This window comes from Rosa chinensis, chromosome 7 (genome assembly GCF_002994745.2).
Source record: "Rosa chinensis cultivar Old Blush chromosome 7, RchiOBHm-V2, whole genome shotgun sequence".
NCBI classification, from domain to species: Eukaryota; Viridiplantae; Streptophyta; class Magnoliopsida; order Rosales; family Rosaceae; genus Rosa; species Rosa chinensis.
The window spans coordinates 18,468,294-18,494,265 of record NC_037094.1 but is presented as its reverse complement, the minus strand read 5'-3'; the positions used below and the strand labels follow the sequence as shown (position 1 = coordinate 18,494,265).

Genomic DNA, 25,972 nt, shown 5'->3' with positions numbered 1-25,972 from the left:
ACCACAGAACAATCAAGAAATTGTAAATTTCATCCGGTCACCATCTACTCTAACCTAACGCACGCCGGGAATGCAACTAGTGTTCTTGAGCACAATCAAAAACTCAGTTATCATGCTATGAATCGAAATCAATTTCACAGAAAAACCTGTTTTTGCTTTTTCCCCAATTTGCTGCTAAAAATCACAGCGGAAACATGAATTTGATATTTAACCAGATGCAGCAATCGACTTAAGTAACTTACTTTGATCAGTTACATGACCAGTTACATGGTCAGTTACCTGATCAGTGACATGGTCAGTTACCTGACCAGTTACTTGATCCGTAAAGCAAAACCCCCCCTTTTTTTTTGTGTGTGTTTGTTTTGCAAAACCCTAAAACGATTTTTGATATTTGTGAGCCTATGCTCTGATACCAATTGTTAAATAACCATATACATGCTCACAACATATGCACACAATCATAAAAGGGATTAAGGCTTACCTTCAGCAATCACTGGCGTGGATTCCATCTTATGCTGCAAACACGAACACTGAATATGGCCTTCTGTTACTTACCAACTTGCTTCTCAATGGACAGAACAATATGCAAAACGTCGGTAGTAATCAGGGACCAATTCATCTGTATATATAGGTGACTTAAACCTCAAGAAGCTTCCCATTAAAGCTATCCATATCGGTTTAGGTTTCCTAGTTAGATTCCTAAAGTAACACTTCATTGTAGTCTTTCTTGCAGACTAAGAATAAGATTACTTACCTTAATGAATAGATACACTGCTTCATTAAGTTACAAGTATTGATTTACAGTTTGTATCCATGTTAAACTAGGATTGACATTAAGCTAATCATCAATTACTTAATGATGATATGTGTTATGTCCATATTTGATCTTACAGAATTGGCATGAACGTAATTCATTATTTCATAAAGGACCTGCTTTAATCTCTCCAAAAAAAAAAGTTTCCACCACAGTAGGAAAACAAGCAACTGAAGCTCCTCTTCCTCCAAAGCTTTCATGGCATGATCAAAAAATGAAATGAAAGAAAGAAACTGAGCGGATGACAAGTTGGAGAAGAAAGACGCCCTTTCGGACACCGGAATACAAACTCCATAACTCTGAGTTGCGTGCAGCTCACATGTCAAACATATAAAGAGGAAATGTTAATGGGAAAGGCTTAGCCTGTTCCCGGTTGACGTTGGGTGAAAAGATTTCTACGAAGAAGGGACAGCCCCATTCTCTTAAGCCGAGACTGCTGGGTTCCTTTGAAGTCTGAGGACCCATACTTGCGTTCATCTCCTTTTCCCTATGAGAGGAAGGACATGGCCCGAGGAAGATTAGGAATTCTGGTTTTGAGGTCCGACACTCCGACCTGTGGCAATCGATTAGCTACTAGCGCAGTCAAGTGATCGACTTCGTTTGGTACAGAAGGATCAGATAGGACTCAGAAGGAACTCAAGCAACAATACCCAACAATAGCTATCGGAGACGAATCAAAAACTTAGGAACCGCTACCGAAAACCGGAATCACAATGAAATCCGACGTCACCCAAAAACACAATTTCGAGTTTACAGAACCCGATTACATATCAAAAACTTCATTCGAGCATATCAACAACTTCACAACCATTATCATGACAAAATTTCAAGTCTACATAACCCGATTACATATCAACAACTTCATACGAGCAACCCATTTCAATCCAATTCACCGTTCTCATAAACGCAGATTCACCGTAAGCACAAGCAACATATGCAGCCAATTTCAGTCCACAATCTCAATTCAAATATCAATTCCCAGATTTACTGGCAACAACTTAAAACACCATAAACAAGAGTACAAGACAACATAACCAATTCGATAACAGAGTCTTCAATTTCACCATATCAAACCAAACTCAGTTCCATAGCTTCCGATCATTAACACAAGAACAAAACGTGATTCTAGTTCGAGATTATACCTTCAAAATTGGAAATCAACTTTAATCAACCTAACTCAGTTCCCAGGACAAGCCTGATGACGAAAACCCAATTTCCCAGTGTCACTGCCGAAGATGAACTGGTGAGTGTGATTCCAACAACCAGAAAGCTTTTTGATTGTTAGCCTATGAGTGCAGCCGAGCAAGAAACGAAGCCCAGAAAGTCTGGAGAAGTTGCCGGCGTTGAAGAACACGGCGGAGCAGAAGGTAACCCAGAAACCCAATCAGTCAAAATCGTTCGAATTGAAAAATAATTGGTCTAACGTATAGAGATTGATGAGAGGATGAGTTTTCCTACCACATGCAGCTTAATCGGTGACTGGAGTCGACGGAATTAGTTGAAACTCACCGGAGGAGACTCGGAACTTCGGGTCTTCTATTCTCCTTCTTCGTTTTGCATGGACAATTAGAGACCACGGGTGTGACGATGATGGCGAGGCAGAGAGAATGCCGGTGGTCCGCTGTTGTTTTGTGGCTGGATGGAGTAGCGCTAGTTGGATCCTCTTTGTGGGTCTCCGGGTCGAGTCAGGTCAGAGAACTCTGGTTCTCTCTGTCGATCCTTCTGGATGGATCATCTGATTACATGCCCACTTATAGGCTTTTTCAATTAATATTCGATGGCTGTGATCAGTCGGTGGATTTATGGATGGCTAGGATCGCGCCAGGTTGATCTCTGCTTTTCCAAAATATATTCCTTTAATCTGAAACTTCCAAAAATCACCAAAAATAGCTTGAAAGTCCTGAAAATTTCTGAAAATTCAAACGAACTCGTTGTGTCTCGTACTTTATTATCCAATCCTTAAATCGAGGATTTCACTTGTGAAAAATTTCAGAAAATATTCTCGAGCACCTTTTCTAAAACCCGAGATCGATAAGTAAATTATCAAACTATCTCAATTAGGCATAATAAACTCTTCCAGGGCTCACAGGTAATGTCAAATTTATCGAATTTCAATTTCGATTTTTTGAATCGCACAATATTCTTATATGCCTACTAATGTGGTATAACAGGTTTATTAGTTGTAAGAGCAACTCCAACAGTTTCCCTCCCTATAATTTCTGTATAATAGGAAAACAAAAGTAAAAGATTTAGCATCTTTTTCTTCTCCAACTCCAACAGATTCCCTATTTTATAGCAATTTCTAAAATCTCCATATTCTTCCTTAAAATTTTAGAGATTGCTGTAAATATAGGGAGTTTGGTTTTCTCTTTCCTCACTTTCCCTAATATAAGAATAGATATAGGGAATCTGTTGGAGCATAAGAGGTTCATTTTTCCCTAAAGTAGAGAAAAATCAAAATATGGGGAAGCTGTTGGAGTTACTCTAATGAAAAGTATACATTCCATGAGAAACTATGTGTAGGAAATAGACTTTATCAAAACCGACCATAGGATGGTATCATGATAAGAAGAAATGGTTATGGTCAAAATTTCAGCTATTTTTGTCATCTTTTGAGTCTTGATCTAGTAGGTCAACCCTAAACACTAAATATCACATATAGCTAATATGCTCATAACCGCTCAGTTGTAACTTATTTTTTTGATCTGTCAGCTATCACACTCTCGTGGACAGGAGCTGTATCAAATAATGTAAAAATTTTGGGAATTTTATCTCCTCAATGGTCGGCTCCCCTTAGGGAAGTAGAAGCTTTTAAAGGGTTGACCGGTTTATTTCATGTCAAAATGATGGCAGATTGGGTTAGTTTTTTTACACAATGACTACTAATACGCTATAAATATATGGATAATATCAAATTTATCAATTTTCAATTTCGATTTTTTGGATTCACAAAATTCTTATATGTCTACTAATGTGGTATAACTAGCTCATTAGTTGTAATGAAACGTATACATTCCAAGAGCAACAATGTGTAGGAAATAGATTTTATCAAATCGACCATAGGATGTTATCATAACAAGAAGAAGTAGTTATGGTCAAAATTTCAGCTATTTTTGTCGTCGTTTGGGTCTCGATTTAGTAGAGTAGTAGGTTAACCCTAAACCTTAAATACCACATAAAACTAATATGCTCATAACCACTCACCCGTAACTTATTTTTTCTATCCGTCAGCTCTCACGCTCTCTTGGGTAGGAGCAATATCAAATAATATAAAAAATTAGAGAATTTTTTCTCATCAAGGGTCGGCTCCCCTTAGGGAAGTAAAAGCTTTTAAAGGGTTGACCAGATATGGCGGCGGATTGGGTTAATTTTTTTTACACAATGCCTACTAATACGCTATAAATAGATGGGTAATATCAAATTTATCGATTTTCAATTTCGATATTTTGGATTGCACAAAATTCTTATATGTCTACTAATGTGGTATAACTAATTAGTTGTAATGAAAAATATACCTTCCATGAGCAACAATGTGTAGGAAATAGACTTTATCAAAATCGACCGTAGGATGTTATCATAACAAGAAGAAATTGTTATGGTTAAAATTTCAGCTATTTTTGTAGTCGTTTGGGTCTCGATCTAGTAGGTCAACCTTAAACCTTAAATACAACATAAAACTAATATGCTCATAACCGCTCACTCGTAACTTATTTTTTCGATATGTCAGCTCTCACGCTCTCGTGAGTAGGAGCTATATCAAATAATGTAAAAATTTAGGGAATTTTATCTCATAAAGGGTCGGCTCCCCTTAGGGAAGTAGAAGCTTTTAAAGGGTTGACTGGTTTATTTCATGTCAAAATGACGGCGAATTTGGTTTATTTTTTTACACAATGCCTACTACTACGCTATAAATAGATGGGTAATATCAAATTTATCGATTTTCAATTTTGATTTTTGGATTGCACAAAATTCTTATATGTCTACTAATGTGGTATAACTAGCTTATTAGTTGTAATGAAATGTATACTTTCCATGAGCAACAATGAGTAAGAAATAGATCGACTTTATCAAAATCGACCGTAGGATGTTATCATAACAAGAATAAATGGTTATGGTCAAAATTTAAGTTATTTTCGTCGTTGTTTGGGTCTCGATCTACTAGGTCAACCCTAAACCTTAAATACCACATAAAACTAATATGCACATAACCGCTCATTCGTAACTTCTTTTTTGGATATGTCAGCTCTTACACTCTCGTGAGTATGAGCTCTATCAACTAATATAAAAATTTCTGAAAGTTTATCTCCTTGTGGTTCAACTCCCTTTAGGGAAGTATAAGTGTACAAATGGTTGACCGGTTTATTTCATGTCGAAATGACGGGGGATAGGGTTAATTTTTTACATAGTACGTATTAATATGCTATAAAATATAGATGGGTAATGTCAAATTCATCGATTTTCAGTTTTTATTTTTTGGATCACACAAAATCCGTATATCTCTACTAATGTGGTCGAACTTGTTTATTAGTTATATGAACAAGTAGCAACAAGGTGGTGGAAATATAATTTAACAAAATCAACCGTTGGATGTTATCATGACAAGAAGAAATGGTTATGGTCAAAATTTCAACTATTTTCGTCGTCGTTTGGGTCTCGATTTACATGGTCCACTTTAAACTCTAAATACCACATAAACTAATATGCAAATAACTGCTCATTTGCAAATTTTTTTTTTCTCGATTTGTTAGCTTTCACATTCTCATGGGTTTGAGCTAAATCAACCAATATAAAAATTTAGAAATTTTATCCCCTTGTGGTTCGGCTTCTCTTAGGGAAGTATAAGCGTATAATCAGTTGACCAAATGGATCGAAATTGAAACAATAACGAAATTGGCTGAATTTTTTACAACATGCATAAAATATTCCAATTCTACGGTCGGTTTCCACAGTTTCGCATGTATTGATGGGGTTGCTCTTTGAGAAATTTGATATATAAATGTAGGGTTTTAAAGGAATTGAAGTGGAATACATGTGTAAGGTAATATCAAATATTACTACTAAGGTAATTTCAAATACAAGGATACATATTACTACTAGAAAAAATTGAAGGAGTTAAAGTGGAATTATTATGAATTGAGTCTATGGTCTCGGTGGTTATTTAGAGAAGTCGGGAATATTTTCTAAATTTTTCTTGATGTGGAATTTTCAATTTATGATTTGATAATAAATTACAGGACAAGATGAGTACGTGAGAATTTTTTTAAAACATTTCGAACACCGGAACTATTTATTAACGATTTTTCAAAGTTTCAGAATTAGAAATTAAAAAAAGAAAATTAACAAGGTGCAATGTTATCCCACCGCTTGATCTCTGTTGTTAATCAAAATTTAATTCAAGGGTATAAATACCCAATTCAGATCGAAGGGGCCACAGGCATCGTGCCTATCGACCCGCAAAGCGACGACAGTGAGTATCTCCGCCGCCAAGCCCTGTTGCACCGGTCAGATCTGACTTGCCTCCCCATCGCCGACGTCATTTGTTATGATTCTATACTTTTATATGGGCCATTATTCTTGTATGGGCTCATTTGGGCTTTATGTTTTGAGAGTCCACTACTTCTAGATATTTTCTTTGCTTAAATAACCACTAGCACTTGTAACAGAGGATCATTGAAGTATATTGAAATTTACATCTGCTCTATTTCTCTTGTATTCCTTTCCTTCCTTTTGCAACTGATGTCGCTTCACGGTTATGATCCAGGGGATCGTAACAACTGGTATCAGAGCCCGCACCTGGGCCTATTTCCGGTGAGTCCGGCGGTGGGATCTCCGGCGTTTATTGCAGCACACATGCTTCTCACCCTCATGGTAGCCCTAGCTACCCAGCACCTCCTTCTCAATTTCCATTCCAACCAATTTACCCACCACCACCGCCACCTTCCCAAACCATCATTAATGGCTACACGTTTCCACTACACTTCCCTTACCCAAATCAAACTCATACGTCCACCAACCAACTCAGTTACCCACACTCTCAAGTCATGGTCGAACCAGAGCTTCCCTCGTTTCAACCACAGTACGCCATAAATCCTTCAATTCCAACCTTTCGGTCACCTTCAGTCCCCACATTTGTGCCTCAACCCCAATTTACAGATCCCATACCTCCATCTTCTATTTGTTCAATGGGTAACTGTGAGCCCCTAGCTCTAATCACGGAATGGATTCGAACCATACCCTCTTCCTCTTCTTCATCATCTGGGCCACAAACCCACGAAGATACAACAAACCCATCTTCTTTGCCGCCAATTTCTGATGTTTTCGTGCAAAAGGAGGTCCTCTGCTACGAGGTCGCTATCTCCGCCCTCATCGACAAGCTCGAGAAGTTTCACCAGCCCCTCTCCATCATCGTCGCAGAGGAGGTCAGCCTCGCCGGCGAATCCGCCACATCTGACTACCACCAAGGGAAGCAGGCTGTAATAGTTGAGGGACAGGATGACTTGATGAGAGATGAGGAAGAAGATGAAATCGCACAAGTAGATGAGGAAAATAGAGAAAGAAAACAGAGCTTGGAGCATATCCAAGTTGCCCATGTTTCCGGCACCGTGATGCGCGACAGGCTCTACAGTGCGCCTACTGTTCCCTCGTCAGGAAATTCGATTCTGGGTAACGACAAGGAACTGGAAGACAATAGTGATATGGGAGCCCATGTGTCTGATTCCGAATTGGAACAAGAATCGGAAGAGAAAGGAGATGTGAGGTTGACTGAATCCTCCCACAATTCCACATATAACAAAGAAGGTCTGTTAGAGAAGCTTGGAGGTACGAGTTGGCCCAAGAAAGCTAAATGGGTGGACAAGCTTATGTCGGATACTGAGCAAGAGCAAACAGTGGATGTGCATGATGACCTGCCAAGGGAGCTTGCATTTTATGCACAGGCTCTAAATGGAATGAGGATGGACTTTGAGAAGCTTCAGTTAATGGGGCTTCCATTTATGAGACCTGAGGACTACTATGCAAAAATGGTGAAGTCGGAGTCCCAATTGGAGAAAGTGAAGAGCCAGTTTTTGTTGGAGATGACTACCAATCAGAGTTAAACCTCATTGTTTCAGGTATGCACTACATTGAATTTAAATTTTCAAGATGTCGGAAGTGCTTTTGAGAGTATATTATCTGGTATGCTTAAGCTCTATCATAATTGCTTGAATGGTAAAGTTGGAGATAAAAATTGGCCTTCTGATGAGTGGATTGAGAAAATGAATGGGATGCTGATCATTGGTTTGACAATAGGTCAACTAGAGGAATTAAATTTGATAATTTCTTAGTAGCTACTGGATTGAGTAAAGGTTATGGATTTGTGAAGTATGCTGCTGTTCAAATGGGTAATAGTGCATTCAATATACTTGGCTATAATCTTTTTTTCAATTTAGATGGTGGGCTAACAAATTTGGCTTACTGGCAAATGAGTTTGCCTCTTGCTGTTGGGCTTGAGAAAATTCAAAGGGATGCAATTTTGCTTTTACCTCAAGTGGCTCAGCTTAAGCTGCCTCAGTTTTTCCTGAGCATCAAGAAACTTGTTCTCCTGGCTGGTGCTTTAAAACCTGTTATTGATTCACTGAGTTCACCTTGTTTGGAAATCCAAAGAGCAGCTGCTCTATTACTTGGTCAGTTAATTACTGCTGATTTAGATTGCAAGGCACACATTGTTCAAAGGCATGCGGTACAACCATTAATTAAGATGCTCCAGTCACCTGATTCACAGGTCAGGGAGATGTCAGCTTTTGCAATTGGGGGGGGGGGGGGATAGTCCCATACATAACCAAGATGGCATTGCTCATAATAGTCCCATACATAACCAAGATGGCATTGCTCATAATGGTCCTATAGTGCCTCTATTCAAGCTACTTAATTCAAAAAAAGAATCTCTGCGACACAATGCTGCATTTGCTCTGTATAAGGAGGGCAACCTTGTAGCTCTTATAAAATTTGAAATTGTTTAGAAATTTGAAGATGGGGAATTCTTTGTTCAACGAACTAAGGATTGTGTAGAGGGGAAGATTTGTGGACGAGTATCGAACAATCTATTATATCTTATGTGGGTTACTGATGAGGATGTTCAAAGTCGAATAGCTTTGGCTCTTGCTCATCTCAGTAGGCCTGGTGATCGTCGTGTCATTTTCATTGAACATAAAGGAATGAAGCTGCTGTTGGGACTTCTTCAGTCTAAAAGCCTGAAGCAGCAACATGATGGTTCATTGGTCTTGCACAAATTAGCTACAAAAGCCACTCGACTCTCTCTTGATGTGATTACGGAATCTGTCACGGCAGTAGCCCAAGCTTTGTGCACTGGACTACATATAATTATGGCTTACACCTTTTATCAGCATTGTTCTATGGTTGTGGAAGCTTCTATAATACTGTGGTATTTTTTTCTTGTACATTTTTCATTGGATAGTGTTGATTTCAGGTCTGCAATGCTTTGGGTCTGCCTTATTCATGACCTATACTGTCCATGCACTCTCTCTCCCTGTGGCTACAATGTTTATGAAAGTTGTTACTGGTGATAATCTTTTTCTATTTGAAGTGGCTATACTTCATCTCCCTTGCCAAACTAAACATATCTGCCACCCAAGGAGGTTTTGTGTTGATGAAGCTATTGACTTTCTCAAAAGCAATTCAACATTATCGTTCCTCAGGTACTCTTTTGATCCACTTCTTTCAAAAGATAATTATGTAGGCTTTGTGGCTTATAGGCTCAAGTTTTTTCAATATGTGGTGGGACATGTTCATCAGGACGATTTTTTCTTGGGAACTAGCTCTTCAATTTTTTATTCACCATTCCATGAACTTGTGAGGAAGTTTTTTCCTTTATCACCTATTGCTGCTATCCGTTTGATACAACCACTTTTTGCTATCATATTGAGAGAAGATGCATACTATATCATTGGAATTGTGGTGGTCCTCTACTAATGAGTCGAGCTGGTGTCTTTGAAGTCTAAGAAACAAGACCTTGAACCTAGGTATGGTAATGTTTATAATGGGAATCATTGTTCTCCTATGAGCTGTTCTCTTTTCCTCCCTGAATTCATGAATGCATGTCTTATTCAATTTTGCTTCGTTACAATTGACTTTGGAGATCTTGCCTTGGTTCCTTCAAAACATTTTCCAATACCCATGTGGTCAAATGAAGCTTATCTGCCTCTCTTGTTGTCTGCAATTATGCACTCCCAGATAATGGAATTCGTGATTTCAAGCCATTTACTGCAGAGTCCCATTAGAGAAGCCTTGAGGGTCTTTTCTAATATGCAAAATTCGAATTGTCGGCAGTCAAATTCTGATTCTCACCTGAGTGTTCATCTATGTGCACTAATACATGGCAAGTTACAGATGACGAAAATGAAGCTACTACTGTGGCAATTGCACTCAACTCTAGTTCTGCAGTGTGTATTCAAAGTGTTGCAGTGTGTATTCAGCTCAGCTCACGTAAGGCTACCTTTGATAGATACATACATACATACATACATACATACATACATATATATATATATATATATATATATATATATACAGGCCCGCTCACCTGCGGGACGAAAATAAAGGGACAAAACGGGACAAAACCATCCCAGCCGTTGGATCTTAATTCAGTTGATCAAACGGATAAAACGACAAATCATTAAAACAAATTTTTTTTTAACCTATTATCCAATCCCGTTTAGTCTCATGGTCAGTTACTTGGTCAGTGACATGGTCAGTTACATGGTCAGTTACGTGACCAGTTACTTGGTCAGTGACATGGGCAGTTACTTGGTCAGTTACATGGTCAGTTACATGGTCAGTTACGTGACCAGTTACTTAGTCAGTGACATGGGCAGTTACTTGGTCAGTGACATGGGCAGGTGACCAGTTACTTGGTCAGTGACATGAGCAGTTACTTGGTCAGTGACATGGGCAGTTACTTGGTCAGTGACATGGGCAGTTACTTGGTCAGTGACATGGGCAGTTACTTGGTCAGTGACATGGTCAGTTACATGACTAGTTACATGGCCAGTTACAGTTACTTGGTCAGTGACATGGTCAGTTACGTGACCAGTTATAGTTACTTGGTCAGTGACATGTAACAGACATCCCAATTCACAATCACAAGTTATAATCATAATGCAAAAGAATATACACAAGTTCTGGGCAGTGGATGAATGAAAAAACATTCATTGAATGACAACCCAACTAATGCATATTACAATCCATTACATATAAAAAAAACTTGTGATTATGCTGAAACAAAACAGAAGAAAGATCAACTTCATCCTTTACATGCTAAGTGGTGCTGGATTTTGGTTCATTCCAGAATACAAAAAATAATAGAAATCAATCTTGAATTTGTAATAGTTCGCACCCTTGATTCAAACCCAAATTCCAATGAATTTTACTATTAATAAATGTTTAATTATTCATGAGTCTCAAACGAGACCAACCCCAGTGATTGAATGAGCCAGATAGAATAGAATAGAGAGAGAGAGAGAGAGAGAGAGAGAGAGAGAGACAGAGAGGAGAGAGGGGGAGAGAGAGAGAGAGCAGCGAATGACGATGGGTAACGGATTGGGTGGAGTCCATGAAGGTTTGTACAGTTTCTTTCACCCCTCGGATCTGGTTCATTTAAATCTAATGGCTATAGACCATCTGTCCCTTTTTGTCCCTGAAAAGTAGTTCCGCAGGTGAGCGGGCCTGTATATATATATATATATATATATATATATATATATGTTGCAACTGCACTTATTGGCATGTATTCAAAGTGTGGTCTTTCTCTCAATTTTCAAGATAAGGAAGCTGTTACTTACTTTAAGAAGATGAGGCAACATGAGATGCTTCCCACACCATTCTCTTATTCAATGCAAGTTTTTCTTCTTCTTTTTTGTCATTTTGCCCCTGTTATATTCTCTTTCTTCTTCCCCTTCCCTCGCTCTCTGTAAAAAATAGTTTTGTTTTCTTCTCTTCTCTCTCATCGGTCTCATGTTTTCTGGATAAATGAGATAGACATAGAATTGAAGCTAGAAATGGAAAGCATGAAGAAATGCAAGGGTTATCATAAGCCTCATATCAATTTTGTGAAATTTGAATAGTCGATTTGTATTCCAGTTTATAGTCCAATTGAGATTTCAGATTCTGGGTTTCTATTGGATTGGAATTTTACCTCAGAAATTCAGCAGCTTGAATTGAACCAACGAGAATAAGGAGATAGATGAAGTGACGGCAACTAAGTCATTTTCGTCGTCTTGAAGCTTCACCAACTATCCTCTTCTCTCTGCTCTAATAGCTTTCGTTGTCGCCCAATTCATCAAGCTCTTCGATCACCACCTGCTACTCATCTCTCCTTGTCGTTTGAACCCAGTTATTCAATATCGGATCTGACCCAGTTCATAGTTTTCAATTTGTAATGTCATGTTTGATTGTTAGCTTCATAAAGTTTGGTTTTTGGATAAGAGGTTCGTGAAGATGTGTATTCATTCAAATTTGGCCAAGAGATGCTTTTGGTGGGTCTGGACTCTGGAGGATAGTGAAGAAACAGATTGCCTTTGCAGAAGCCTAGAGAGGAGGAAGAAAGAGATTAGAGCAGCATAGGGCAAAAGTGACCAAAAAATAATAATATTATAAAGTACTTCCTTTTTGCTGTCAATGGACACGTGGTGGTGTGGTGTTTCACTCAGACGCACTGCGTGTGTATCTGTATCTAGCATTTCCCCCAAAAGATATATATGGTCAGTACTCAGTAGGAAGTTTACTATATATTATTTGTGGGGTTACTGTTCATCTTAGTAACAGTGAGCCGAGCCGACATGATGAAAATACGATTTTGCCCCTGCCTCCTGTCTCTTGCCGACACCTGACATACCCGCTCAGTGTTACTGTGTCTTTACTTCTTCACTCCACAGAGCGGCAGAGAGAGAGAGAAAGAGCGTGAAGGAAGTGGTGCTATTCGTTAGCATCTACAACTCCGATTCCACCTTCCCTGCTACGCTGTTCTTTTGGTCCTCCATGTTCTCAGCTGTGTTCCTCTGATTAGCCGCTGGCTGAGCATTGCACAACCACTGTTTTACCCGCAGAGAGTGTGAGAAGGGGAGAGAGTTGCAAATAATAGGTTTTGCATGTTGTGATTGTGTGAGTTTTCCTTCGATTTAGGGTTCGTCAAATTCGATTATTCAGTTCTTTGTATATATATGACTGATTTGGTTTACAATTGTCATATTGTGTGTGTCATCAACAGGGACAAGGAAGGTGATTTTTGGAATTGCGTTGAGGAGAGCAGGAGAGCTGCAGGTCAGTTTTTTGCTTCTGTTTTGGTTTCTGAAATTCGTTCAATTTGCATATGAGTTAGAACTTGCTTAAATTAAAGTATTTAAGAAATGCTGCAAACAGAAGTGGCAAATGGTTTAGAATGTCTTCATTTTGAAAGTTGCAACTTTGTTTCTGGGGAATACTCTGTGTGCTTTAGAGAATTAAGTTAGAAAAATTGGATCCTTGGTTTGAAATTATTAAGTTATCAAGTAGGAAATTGGTTTTAATTTTGATATTGATAGAGATTTTATTGATTTGTATAGGTCCTTGAGAGGCTTTTCTTGAATTTTTTTTTTCCAGGCAATGACGTACAGAAACGAGTTTGGAGCAGAATCTCAGCCAAAAGAGGTTGAGGAAAGTGTGGTAAGTGATTCTCAACTTCTGCATTACGAATTGTGTGGCTCAATTGGTTTACGAGTTTGAGTTGCGAATGGAATGTGAGGTCTTTGCAGTGCTCATTTCTCATTGCTCTTTTTTAACCCAGTGCTCATTGCTCCTTCCGAACACAGAACATGGGGTTGAAGGCCAGTTAATTTTTTAATAGTTTAGTTAGCAGCAAATCTATAATTTCGAGTTGTGATTTGTTGGAAGGGTGGAGCAGCATAGTGAGAGTGTTGAAGATACAAAGGAACTTTAATCACTTTTGGTGTAATTACACAGGTATCTACACTTTGGTGAAGTGCTTAGGCTTAGATTGTAGGGACAATGTCTTGACATTTCTGTATGAGGGAATAAATTTTGATTAGCTACCATCTCTACTTGCAGAGAAATTGAAATGTATACAAAGCATAGAACTATCATTTTAGAAGGTCTTGATATTTTTCTTCTTCCTACAAGCAAGAAAAAGCAACGAAGATATGGAAAGAACAAAGCATATGAAGTTGTCGGATACTCAAAGTGGGGAGATTGCCTCCACCTATATGGCAATCTTTTGTACTGAAATCGCATCTACCATTTTGTGATAAGATATACATATATTGTATATGGAATGCAGCTCCTAGAACTGAGTAGACACAACATAACCTAACTCATAAATAATTTTGCTTCATTTTATTACATCTATCTTTCATTTTGTTTTAACATAGCTAATTTATTTTTATTATTCAAACCACACTCAACTACAAAGTTATTAAAAAATAACAAAAATCTTACCCCGCAGCATCGCGCCACTACACCAATTTTTCAATCAGACGACAGTTTTTCACTGTCGTCTGATTATAGGCATTGCTGTTGTCTATCTCAATGCCGTCTGATACATAATCAGACAATACCAGAAAACTGTCGTCTGATAAAGTTTAGTACAACAGCAACTACTATCATGTCTGTTGTCTGAATACCACGAAGAACAACAGCAGCTTATATACTTACTGTTGTCTAATAAATTTTAGTACAACAGCAGCTACTATCATGTCTGTTGTCTGAATACCACGAAGAACAACATCAGCTTATATACTTACTGTTGTCTGAAGGCTGTGGCAGACAACAGGGGCTTATATGCTTGCTGTTGTCTGAAGGCTTGATCAGACAATATGTACTTGCAAATCCCATTGTCTATCTATTATTGATACTATAGATTTCTAAAAAAAACCATTGTCTGTTGTTTTGCTGGACAATGGCTTTCTCGTTCTTTTAGTCCTTAAAGTATTATAGTTAGATGACTCATACAACAGTGTTTGTTAGGCATTTTATGATGATCAATTATTGGACAATAGTTTTTAGCTGGAATAGAATGGACCGAGAGACATTCAAAAGACCTACATTCTGCATATATGGGATCCAAATGACAACCCAAAACACATTTATTTATGTAAAGATTCGATACATTCATCCATATATCCAACAAAGTCATTCTATCCCAGCATTAACCCCCACGATACTAGCTTGTCCATAAATGTGATGCACATGAACCTTGCCTAAACCTCACAAATATGTGAAAACAATGCACAGGCAGCTTTAAGTACATCTTTTTGTTTACCCTCAGTAAGAACCTGCATATAATAATGTAGAGATGAGTGAATACATTATATATTAGTATTATATATCTTAAAAAGCTGTAAAGAGATTGTAGAAATATTAGAGATAAAGGCGTTCAATTAATCAAATGCAAATTACAGTTCTTACAAGAATTTACTCCATTGTACCTGCTAAGATAGTCCTATTTACAACATCAACTAGCAAAGCATAAGTTTATGGAATTTAAATCTTCTTATGTACACTTTTAAATCTTCTTACTACTTTATAGTTCATTGTTTCTATATAGAGCACAGTATTTAACCGGACCAATCATACAAATGTGAAATGCCACAGACCAACAATGGTAGAACAGAACATACCAACAAATGTAAACCTACAGCTATTAAACACGTACATTTACAAATAGATAAACTGACCAGCCAAAAAGAGAGCATTTTAAGAAGCAAAAATTTCAAAGTTAATATTTAGGAAGGTCAAGATCAGTAGGCAATCATAGTACCTGATCACATAAAATAACTGTGCCAGGACCAAAACCCTCGTTTTTGAACTCATGGCCTCTGTAGACGTCAAAATCAATCGTATATGTTAGTGTAAACGCAAGAAATCTAAGCAAATCATGATAAAATCCTTAGCGATCAACCCATATCATAAACAGTCAAAACTTGGTAATCCAACTATACTAAGCAACAGAAAACAAATCAAAAAATGAAATCTGAACCCAAAAACAACACAAGATAACGACAGACATAAACCCAGAACAAGAACAATCATATAGAAATGACACCTAACAAAGAGCACACAAGCAATCATAAGATTAGCCCAAATTTAGAGGTTAACAAACTATAAAGCATAAATCTTTAATACCCAGAAAGCGATTTCTATTTGGAACCGAATCCGATCAAGAACCCAGAACAGCAACAGGTCGAGAATTCAAGAATCAATAATGGGTATTGAGAAGAATAGGAGACCAAAGCATCTGAAACAAGAACTAGCTTTTTCTCCTCTGTCGGCACATTAAAAGTAAATTTAGGTAGGCAAGCACCAAATTGAGGTGATAATATAAGAGAGAAACTAACAACAAACACAGAAATTACAAAAATCCCCAAGCCTTCAAAAATAACTATGAAATTATCATGCTGAGGCTTACAGTGAGACGTTGGAGTTTGCTAGTTCGACGAACCAACGAGTGTGAAAGATAAGTATAAGAGTAATATTCTGTAAAGAATTTTTCAACGGTTTCACTGCAGCTGCACGAACCAATACTGTGAACTGATTAGGCTGAGGTTTGGATGAATAGAAGTGAGCAATTCTTCTTGATGAGATATAACTGTACTCCTGCATAGTGATTAAGTTGAATACTGTTGATTCTATTGTTCTAAATGAACCACCAAAATCTGATGAAACAAAGCCATAGAAAAGAAACAAAATCTAACTTACATTGTAAAGAAGATAGCAGACGACTGCACTGAAAATATATGCTGCACAAAAATGAACCCATAACCTCTGCACAAAAATGAACCCATAACCTTTGAAACCAAAATTAACAGTCAGGGTCTCCTCATAATAGGTTTTACCATATGCCTACCATAAATATGATAAACATAAATGAACTTGGAAATATCTGGCCACAACTCCATTAAGAGGAACACGCTGAAGTAAAGATTAAACTAATCTGCAAGCAGGTAATTCAATATCCTCCGAGTCTATGAATGTTCAGACACAATAGGTAAGTGAAAACTCTAAGTCAGGTGCCAAACACGGAGGAACATATCCTATTTATATTAGCTATCATAATCTGCCAGGGGGAATTAGAATATTCACCACAGACCTAAACCCAAATCTCAACCTAAGATCAAGCTGCCCTCACCTCTCATTAATCAACCAACTCTAACTTAACCGAAGGACACACCGACTTATACGGCTTATAAATGCCATAAATTTGATAAAATTGAAAGCAATAGAATGGAAACTGGGAAACAACGTGTGGAAATATGATAGATGTTATAAATGACCCTCAACCCAGTGCAGCTAATGCAACTATCAAAAACTACAACACCTAGTGTTTAACATTACAATTTCATCTCAGTATTTCCCACAATTTTCAACCACCCTCCCATAAGAACCACATACATACCAGTTTGAGCCATCATCCACATTCGAAATACTAAACGAGTCCAAAGACTTGTTCGGCAAATCCGAAAAATCCACCTCCAGCTGGGTCCCCAGAAAATTTATTGGCAGAAGAACAAAAACCCCAATAATCCCACCAAACCCAAACACCTTCAAACTGCACAAACAAAAAAACCCAACTTCAAAAATCAAACTCAAATCCAATATACCCTTTAACACTACTAGTCCATCCATCACTAACCTGAAGATGAAAATGCGCATAAACACCACGGCATCCAAACTGGCAAAATAGTTTGGAGAGAAAACTCACCAGTTGAAATTCACAGGTTTAGTTTGAGGGCAAAGTCCAGAAAATGATCCTAAACTCAAAACTAAAACCAAAATTGCAGAAATAGCTTCCTTTTGTTGTAAATATTTGTGGATAATCATGTAAATAGATGATGAGTAATAGGTGCCTATCCCTATAGATTGGTGATTGATAGGTTGTAATTGTAGGAGTGATTGGATTGTAATTAAGCATTACCCTTTTGTGCACACCATGTAGTCCTATATAAGGCTCCTCATGGTGAGATGAATAAGACACACAATCTGATTCTATGTGTCCAAACTCTCTCTCTCTCTCAAAAACTTTTCTGTTTTACAACACGTTATCAGCACGAAGCTCTAACCAAAGCTCTAGCCAAGAAAAAAAAACCCCCCTGCTGCAGCCTGTTTGCACGCCCCGAAACCTCTTGATCGGGACGTCAGATCAAAATCTTTCCTTCATCAAAGTTGTTCGTCTCTGTCTCTTCTCTTTGACCTCCAAATTTCAGCCATATTTGAGTCGTTTGGAGACCTGTACACCATTTGAAGTGGCAGCTGTTCAGAAGAGAATCTGCTCCGTGTTCACGACTAGCTCTAAGATTTGGATCGAATAGCTTTGAGATTCGGGATTTCCTACCAAAAGAGGTGAATAGTTCTTGGATTGGCTGAGAAGACAACCTTCTCAGTTCTGCACACATAAGCTGAAGATTCATCCGTTCTTCATCAAGTAATGTTTTCCAAAATCTAATTTCATATTCATGTTTATTGAGCCTAATGATTGAATATGAACAATCACCATGATGCATGAACCCTAATATTTGGTATATACATATTTATATATATTCGTTTATGTGTCTTGGTTTATTTGGCTTTGGATTGTTTGGTTGGAAAAGAAAAAAAAAGGTTAGGATTCTTGGATTTGAAGCATTTGGTCCAGTAGTACCATATAGTGCATACCAATTAAAAAACAAGCAAAAAGAAAAGGGATTTTGCTGCTCCTGGGATTCGAACCCAGCCACATCATGCATTAGCCTAGCACATAGTCCACTATGCCACTATGGCTAGCTAGAATTTATCAACACCATTTAATATTAATACTGCCATAAGCAGATTCAACTCCATATAATTGGTGATTGATCAATTGATTCAACCTGTGATTTGATTTTGATTGATTTTATCCAAAGCAATTACCATTGTAATTTATGCTCATTACCACAATCACTTCATTATCACATTGAGACAATTCTGAATTATTACGTGAATTATGATAGAATAATTATGGGCTTAATTTTTTGTTACACTAATTTGAATTATGCCATTATAATTCCTTATGCTAGAAGCATTATTGGCTAAATTATTACGTGATTATTACATAAACATTATGCCAGAAGCATTTGCCAAATTAATTACCTGTACATAATGCCAGAAGCATTAATGGGATTTGAACCCATTTCCTTAGGTATATAACCGCTGCATTAATTTATTTATGTTACGATTTAATAACGTATATTGAATTTGGTTATGTTATAATTGTGAATATTAATAGAGGCTGAGTCAGAAGCTCAAATCAAGCCCAAAGTCATAACAACAAATTCGAGCCAGAAGCTCAGGCCCAAGTTGCAAGGCCAGAATAACAGCTCACTACATGTTACCATGACAAAAGTTATGAATCTTCTCAAAGTAGGCTCATCCAGTTGGATGCGATGTCTAGGTAAGGTTCAAATGAGGCTGTGTACTTAAGTGAGCCTCGCTCCACCTAAACCTCATCCTTCCTTACCTGGTCGTATTCAATTGGAGTTACCGAAACGGTTGAGTAATAATTTTTCATTCCTTGGCAGACCAGCCTGAGCCCAGCAGGCCCACTCTCCCTCCGTGGGACCAAGCAGGCCAGCATGCCTCACACACCATTTGACTTACGCATGAAAGCCCGGGTCACAAGCCTGCAGACTAAGCCCGATAGGCTTCACTATCAAGCCCACTCCTTCTTTGGTCCAGCATAATCAAAATAAAAATGATTTCATATTGTAAATAAATTCACCATATCTAATATGTGTAATTAATTGCCAGAAGCATTTATTCACATAATTGTGTGATAATTAATATGTTATTTTACTAGCATGCAATTAATATCTCAATTGATTTATGATTTCCATTTATCCAATTTGTGAGATATTATTACAATTTACCTTTTTCAATATTATTGTGTTACTTGTCTGAATTTTCGCACTAGAATATATGTGTAGAAAAAGCAGGTACCTAATGAACTAGAAGTTCTAAATGAACCCGTAGTTCATATATAAATCGAACTTGTAGTTTCGATAATGCCGTTTAAGAAACTTGAAGTTTCCTTTCATAAATTCACCACACATGATAAAACCAGTAGATTTTACATGTCTAATCCGATTTTTCATACCATGTTATAGAACCTGAAGTTCTGATTACTTGCTTATGGATGATATTACCCAAAGCACTAATATTATTTGTTCCTTTCCTGTAAGAAATGTCAAATCTCAACATGTTTGACTTTGTTGCATTGGAGGTCTCCAGAAGAAACTATCTAAAGTGAAATCAAGATGTGAAAATTCATCTGACTGCAAAGAAGATGAGATCAACAATCGATATTGACAATGTCGTCACTGAGGCTTTTAAGGCAAGTGCCACAATGTTCATAAAGAAACATATGGAGAGAGCACTCTAAGTTAAGTACCTGATTAAGAGGATACACAGACTCTTTGGGTTGCTCTGGAAGAGCACTTTCACTATCAGATGACCATTTTCTTGCTTGAAGCAAGACATGATTGGCAAAACAAAAAAAAAACCCATATGACCGTCATCCACGTGGCCAAGGCCCACGTTGTGGGAACCGTGATGCCCTAACTCAACAAGCCTGAGTTGAAAGGAACACTGGTCAGGTCGGTCGCCACCAGAATCAGCATGATCTTTGTTATCGATGTGGAGGAATAGACTGCTGGTCCCGCACCTGTTGTGCGATAGCCGAAGCAATAGATGAGTATTACGCCGGTCGCGGAACTCGAAATACCAACTTTATTAAAGGGTCATTTTCTATTGATTCCACACTAGAGATCACAGATTTTCAGGCAGTTACTGAACATACCGAGGATTAGAACTCGAAGACATGGGTATAATTGGCCCCTTGTGCCATATCTATTTCATCTTAATGAATGAAACATCTTCGGATTTTGGTGATTTATGTTTTCAATTATTTTGGATTATAGAAATGTGGTTATGTTCGAATATATTTAATTCAATAAACTTATTCATACATGTGATCCATTGAATTAAATAAATGAATAGGCATATTCTGTGGGGAAGTTTGTTGTCTGGTTAAAAGTGCTATTATGCACACCATACTCCCAGATCGGAGATATTTTTCAAACTTATTGTCTATTCATACCTCTGTGACAACCGTATCAAGCCAATCCAACCTGATAGAGGGTTATGGCAAAACCCACTATATGTTGTCCAATGGTACTGAACCTACCATTAATGAGGCCTTATAATCTCCACGTTCCAGAAGAACGTTATTGAGTATTAAGGATATTCGAACCAACGGTTATCACGCAGAAACCACTGAGAAAAATGCGTGGAATATCTTTGCATAACCTCCGAGTGTGCGGCCAGAAGCGTACATTGGAGAAATTGAAATCTGTTAGTTAGAAGCTAACTAATTCAAGCAACTACTTGCTATGGCATGACCTTTTGGGACACCCAGGTCAAAGTATGATGCACTGTATCCTCAACTCATCGTAGGTGCAACCCCTTCTGAATAAGGGTCCTGTACATAATGACACACTATGCCATACTCGTTAAGAATATTTAATACTAGACCATCATATGCAAAGACTAGTACATACACCACCATTTTTCTGCACAGAATGCAAGGGAAATTTGTGGACATATCCAACCACCATGTGGACCAGTTAAATATTAATGGTTTTGGTTGATATATCGACAAAGTGATCACATGTTACACTATTGTCCACAAGAAAACGCTGCTTTTGCTAAACTCTTGCCCAAATCATGAAATTGAGGGCTCACCACTCGGATTATCCCATAAAGTCTATAAGACTTGATAATACCGGAGAGTTTACATCGAAGTCTTTCGATGATTATTGCATATCCCTTGGGATTGATGCTGAACATATCGTTCCCTATGTTCACACCCAAGATGGTCTCGCAAATAGAATCTTGGTAATGCGCACCAAGCTCCTAGTTTTTGTGTGGGGCTATGCAATCTTGCATGCAGCTATGTTGGTCCCGTTGAGGCCCACTGCTACCTAACCTTACTCCGCGTTACAGTTGGTGATTGGGTACGAATCTGATGTTTCGCACTTACGCGCATTTTGGTATGCAGTCCTCGTGCCAATTGTGCCGTCACAACGTACAAAATTGGGTCCTCAACAAAGGATGGGCATACATGTCGATTATGAATCCCATCCATTATGTGCTCTTTAGAGCCCTTGACAGGCGATCTCTTTACCGCTAGATTTGCGGATTGTCACTTTGATGAGACAGTCTTCCCGCCGTTAGGGGGAGATAAGAACGTTACCGTTCCTGATGAACGACGTGAATTGACGTGGAATGTCCCCACTATGTCTCATCTTGATCCCCAAACCGTACAATGTGATAATGAAGTGCGGAGAATTCTAGATCTACAGAGTGTAGCCCAAAATATGCCAGACGTTTTCTCTGATCTAGCTAAAGTGACGAGATCATATATACCTGCTGCAAATGTGCCTGCAAGGATAGACGTCCCTGTAGGATGTGTCGTCCCAGATGGACGAGGTACGACCATGGCGGCTAACCAGTCATATGTCCCTGCCCAGAAGTGAGGTAGACCATTAGGTTCGAATGATTCTTATCCCCAGAAGAGGGTAAACTTGGCACAAACGAATCCTCTTGACATCGCAATCTCAAACCGATTCATCTCACGAGATAAATCCGGATTATGGGTATGTCCTAGAAGAGACTATGTTGGGGGACGCTCCAACATTTGAACCCACTCCCGAGAATAGAGAAATCTCGGTAAATTTAGTGAGATTTGGAATTGGAATGAGATCATCATCGATGATATATTAGTATTTGCGGTGGCCACCGAAAATATAATAAGCGATGACCTCGAACCTTGCTTTGTTGATCAATATCAATGAAAAGACGACTGGCTAACAAGGAAATAAGCAATACAGGTCAAAATAGATTCCTTGACAAAGAGAAAGGTGTTTGGACCTGTTGTTCCTACACCTCCCCATGTTAAACCCGTAGAATTTAAATGGGTATTTGTAAGGAAGTGTAATGAGAAAAACGAGATTGTGATACACAAGACTCGTCTAGTGGCGCAATAATTTTCTCAACGCCCTGTGGTTGATTACGAGGAGACGTATTCTCCCGTAATGGACGTCATAACGTTCCACTACCTTTTCAGTTTGGTAGTTTCCGAAAAACTGAATATGCAGCTTATGAATGTGGTCACAGCTTATCTCTATGGGAATCACGACACAGAGATATACATAAAAGTTCCAGAAGGACTTAATATACCCGATGCAAATAGTTCTAGACCACGGAACACGCTCTTCATTAGTTTTGAGGCGTTCACTTTATGGATTGAAACAATCCAGACGGAGGTGGTATAACCGTCTAAGTGAATATTTAATCGGGATGGGATATGTGAATAATAAACTATGCCCATGCGTGTTTATTAAGGAAACAAGTTCCTAGTTTGGAATTGTGGCGGTCTATGTCAATGACATGAATTTGATCGATACTCCTGAAGAGATCAAGGAAACCGCAAAGCACCTGAAGTTGGAATTTGAGATGAAAGGCCTTGGGAGAACAAATTATTGTCTCGACCTGGAGCCCGAGCACAGTGCAGATGAAATTTTGGTCCATCAACCAAATTACATCCAGAAGATGTTAAGATGCTTTAATGAGGATAAAAGCAAGCACACCCATGGTCGTCTAAAGTCTAGAGAGAACCGTATCGTCCTGCAGATGATAACGAAGAGATATTGGTGCCAGAAGTCCCATATCTAAGTGCAATAGGCGTATTATTGTACTTGGTTTAATTCCCTAGACAAGACATCTCATTCGATGTGAACTTGTTAGCTAGATATAGCTCTGCGCCAACACGCAGCCACCGGAATGGCATAAAAGACATTTTTCGCCACCTTAGAGGTACAGCGGATATGGGCTTATTCTATCCCTATGCATCAAGGAATGGATCAAACCCCCTTGATCCTCAGAATGATTCTCTCCTTGTTGGATATGCTGATATAGACTATCTATCAGACCCACACAAGGCATGTTCCCAGATTGGTTATGTCTTTACCATTGGGAATACTGCAATTTCTTGGAGGTCTACGAAAGAGACACTTGTTGCTACCTCTTCGAATCATGCTGAGATACTAGCTCTTCACGAAACAGTATGTGAATGTACATGGCTGAAAGCCGTTACAAAGCATGTTCGAAGCACATGTGGACTGCATTCCACCACTGATGAACCAACCATTATCTACGAGGATAATGCTGCTTACATAGAGCAGATAAAGATGAGTTTCATCAAAGGAGACAACACCAAACATATTGTACCGAAGTTCTCCTTCAATCAGCAACAACAAGAGCATCAGAAGATTGAAGTTAAGCAGATTTGATCTGAAGACAGTCATGCAGACCTCTTTACCATGTCACTACGAAAGTCTACATTCCAGAAGCATGTTCAAGGTATTGGTCTACGTAAACTATCTGAATTACCTAACATGTAATTTTCAGGGGGAGTCGAAATCAGGGGGAGTATCCTGAAGCATACCCACTTGACCATCGTGTACTCTTTTTGTCCTTCGTCCAGGGTTATTTTGTCCCACTGGGTTTTGTTACCTGGCAAGGTTTTAACGAGGCACATCTTTAGCATGGTCACCCCAATTATAGTACATCCTGAAGATGCTTTGATTTGACATATATGCATTTGCTCATCTTTTCCCTTCGACCACGGGTTTCTCCCACTGGGTTTACCGGGCAAGGTTTTGGTGTAGCAACTCTAATGCATCCCTCTCGTAGACATACTACCTACTTATGGTGCTGATAAGAAGACTTCACCTATCTCTAAAGCTGTGATACTGCCACTCCACACTCAAGCGCGTTGTGCTCTTTTTCTCCTTCGACCAAGATTGTTTTTTTCCCACAGGGTTTTTATTACTTGGCAAGGTTTTTGACGAGGCAACTTAGAAGCGCTCAGCCTATGCAACACTATTGACATGGAATATCCAAGGGGAGTGTTGTAAATATTTGTGGATAATCATGTAAATAGATGATGAGTAATAGGTGCCTATCCCTATAGATTGGTGATTGATAGGTTGTAATTGTAGGAGTGATTGGATTGTAATTAAGCATTACCCTTTTGTGCACACCATGTAGTCCTATATAAGGCTCCTCATGGTGAGATGAATAAGACACACAATCTGATTCTATGTGTCCAAACTCTCTCTCTCTCTCAAAAACTTTTCTGTTTTACAACACCTTTCAAATTTTATCTTTTTCAATACTAAATGTTTAAAGTTCAAACAATTTTGACATCTTCTTTCATGTTACCAAAGATATACCCAAATTAAACACACAACTCTTCGAAAACCCAGCAACCTCTTCGAAGACAAACCCAAATTTTCCCCAAGCCTTCAGAAATTTCATTCTTTCTTTAATATATCAAATGGGTTTATCAAAAGCTAAGCATATAACTAAAAAATATGCAAAATTTGAATGACAGCAACCAAAGTTTCAATCTTTCTTCTAAAGTTGATCAAAAGCTTCAGACTTTAATCACACAAATGGCTATTCAGCAATACCCAGAGAGTAAAATCAAACAAAGTTGAGTACCTAAAGTTCAGAGGGAGCAGGGTGAATGAGTCGGAGCAGATCGAGCTTGGGCAACCCAAAAAAAAAAACACATCCAACACTTCGCACTTCAAGCCTATTTGCCTGAAATCTCTTAACAACCTACTGGGACATGATATCGAACAGGATTTCAGGATTCACACTAATTTTTCTTCTCTTTTCTCATGGTTTCCCCATCATCCATACAATCCCTGACGAACTCCGACGGGTTCCAAACCATGAAGCTGTTGTTGATGGAGGTTAAGTTTGAGAGGATCTGCCTTCAAACTGCTTAGTAGAGTCGGGTTCGTGGTCTGAGAGCGGGCTGAGGGCGGGACTGAGAGCGGGACTGAGGGATGAGAGTGAGAGAGAGTGATTTTCAGCTTGAGGCGGACTGGGTGTTTTGCTCGATGGAATGGGGGCGGGGCTGATCGAGAGAGACGGGTTCGTGGTCTGAGAGCGGGCTGAGGACGGGGCTGAGAGAGACGGGTTCGTGGTCTGAGAGCGGGCTGACGGCGGGGCTATGGGCTGGGCTGAGAG

General features: G+C 38.6%; 1 long non-coding RNA gene across 1 annotated transcript; it reads right to left on the bottom strand.

Moving 5' to 3' along the window:
- Positions 1-17,602: 17,602 nt before the first annotated feature.
- LOC121050327 lies at positions 17,603-25,216 on the bottom strand. The gene is made up of 2 exons (XR_005802679.1): positions 25,082-25,216; positions 17,603-17,647 (listed from the first exon to the last, which is right to left on the bottom strand). It is a non-coding gene; the product is annotated as an uncharacterized LOC121050327 (long non-coding RNA).
- Between the last annotated feature and the right edge of the window lie 756 nt (positions 25,217-25,972).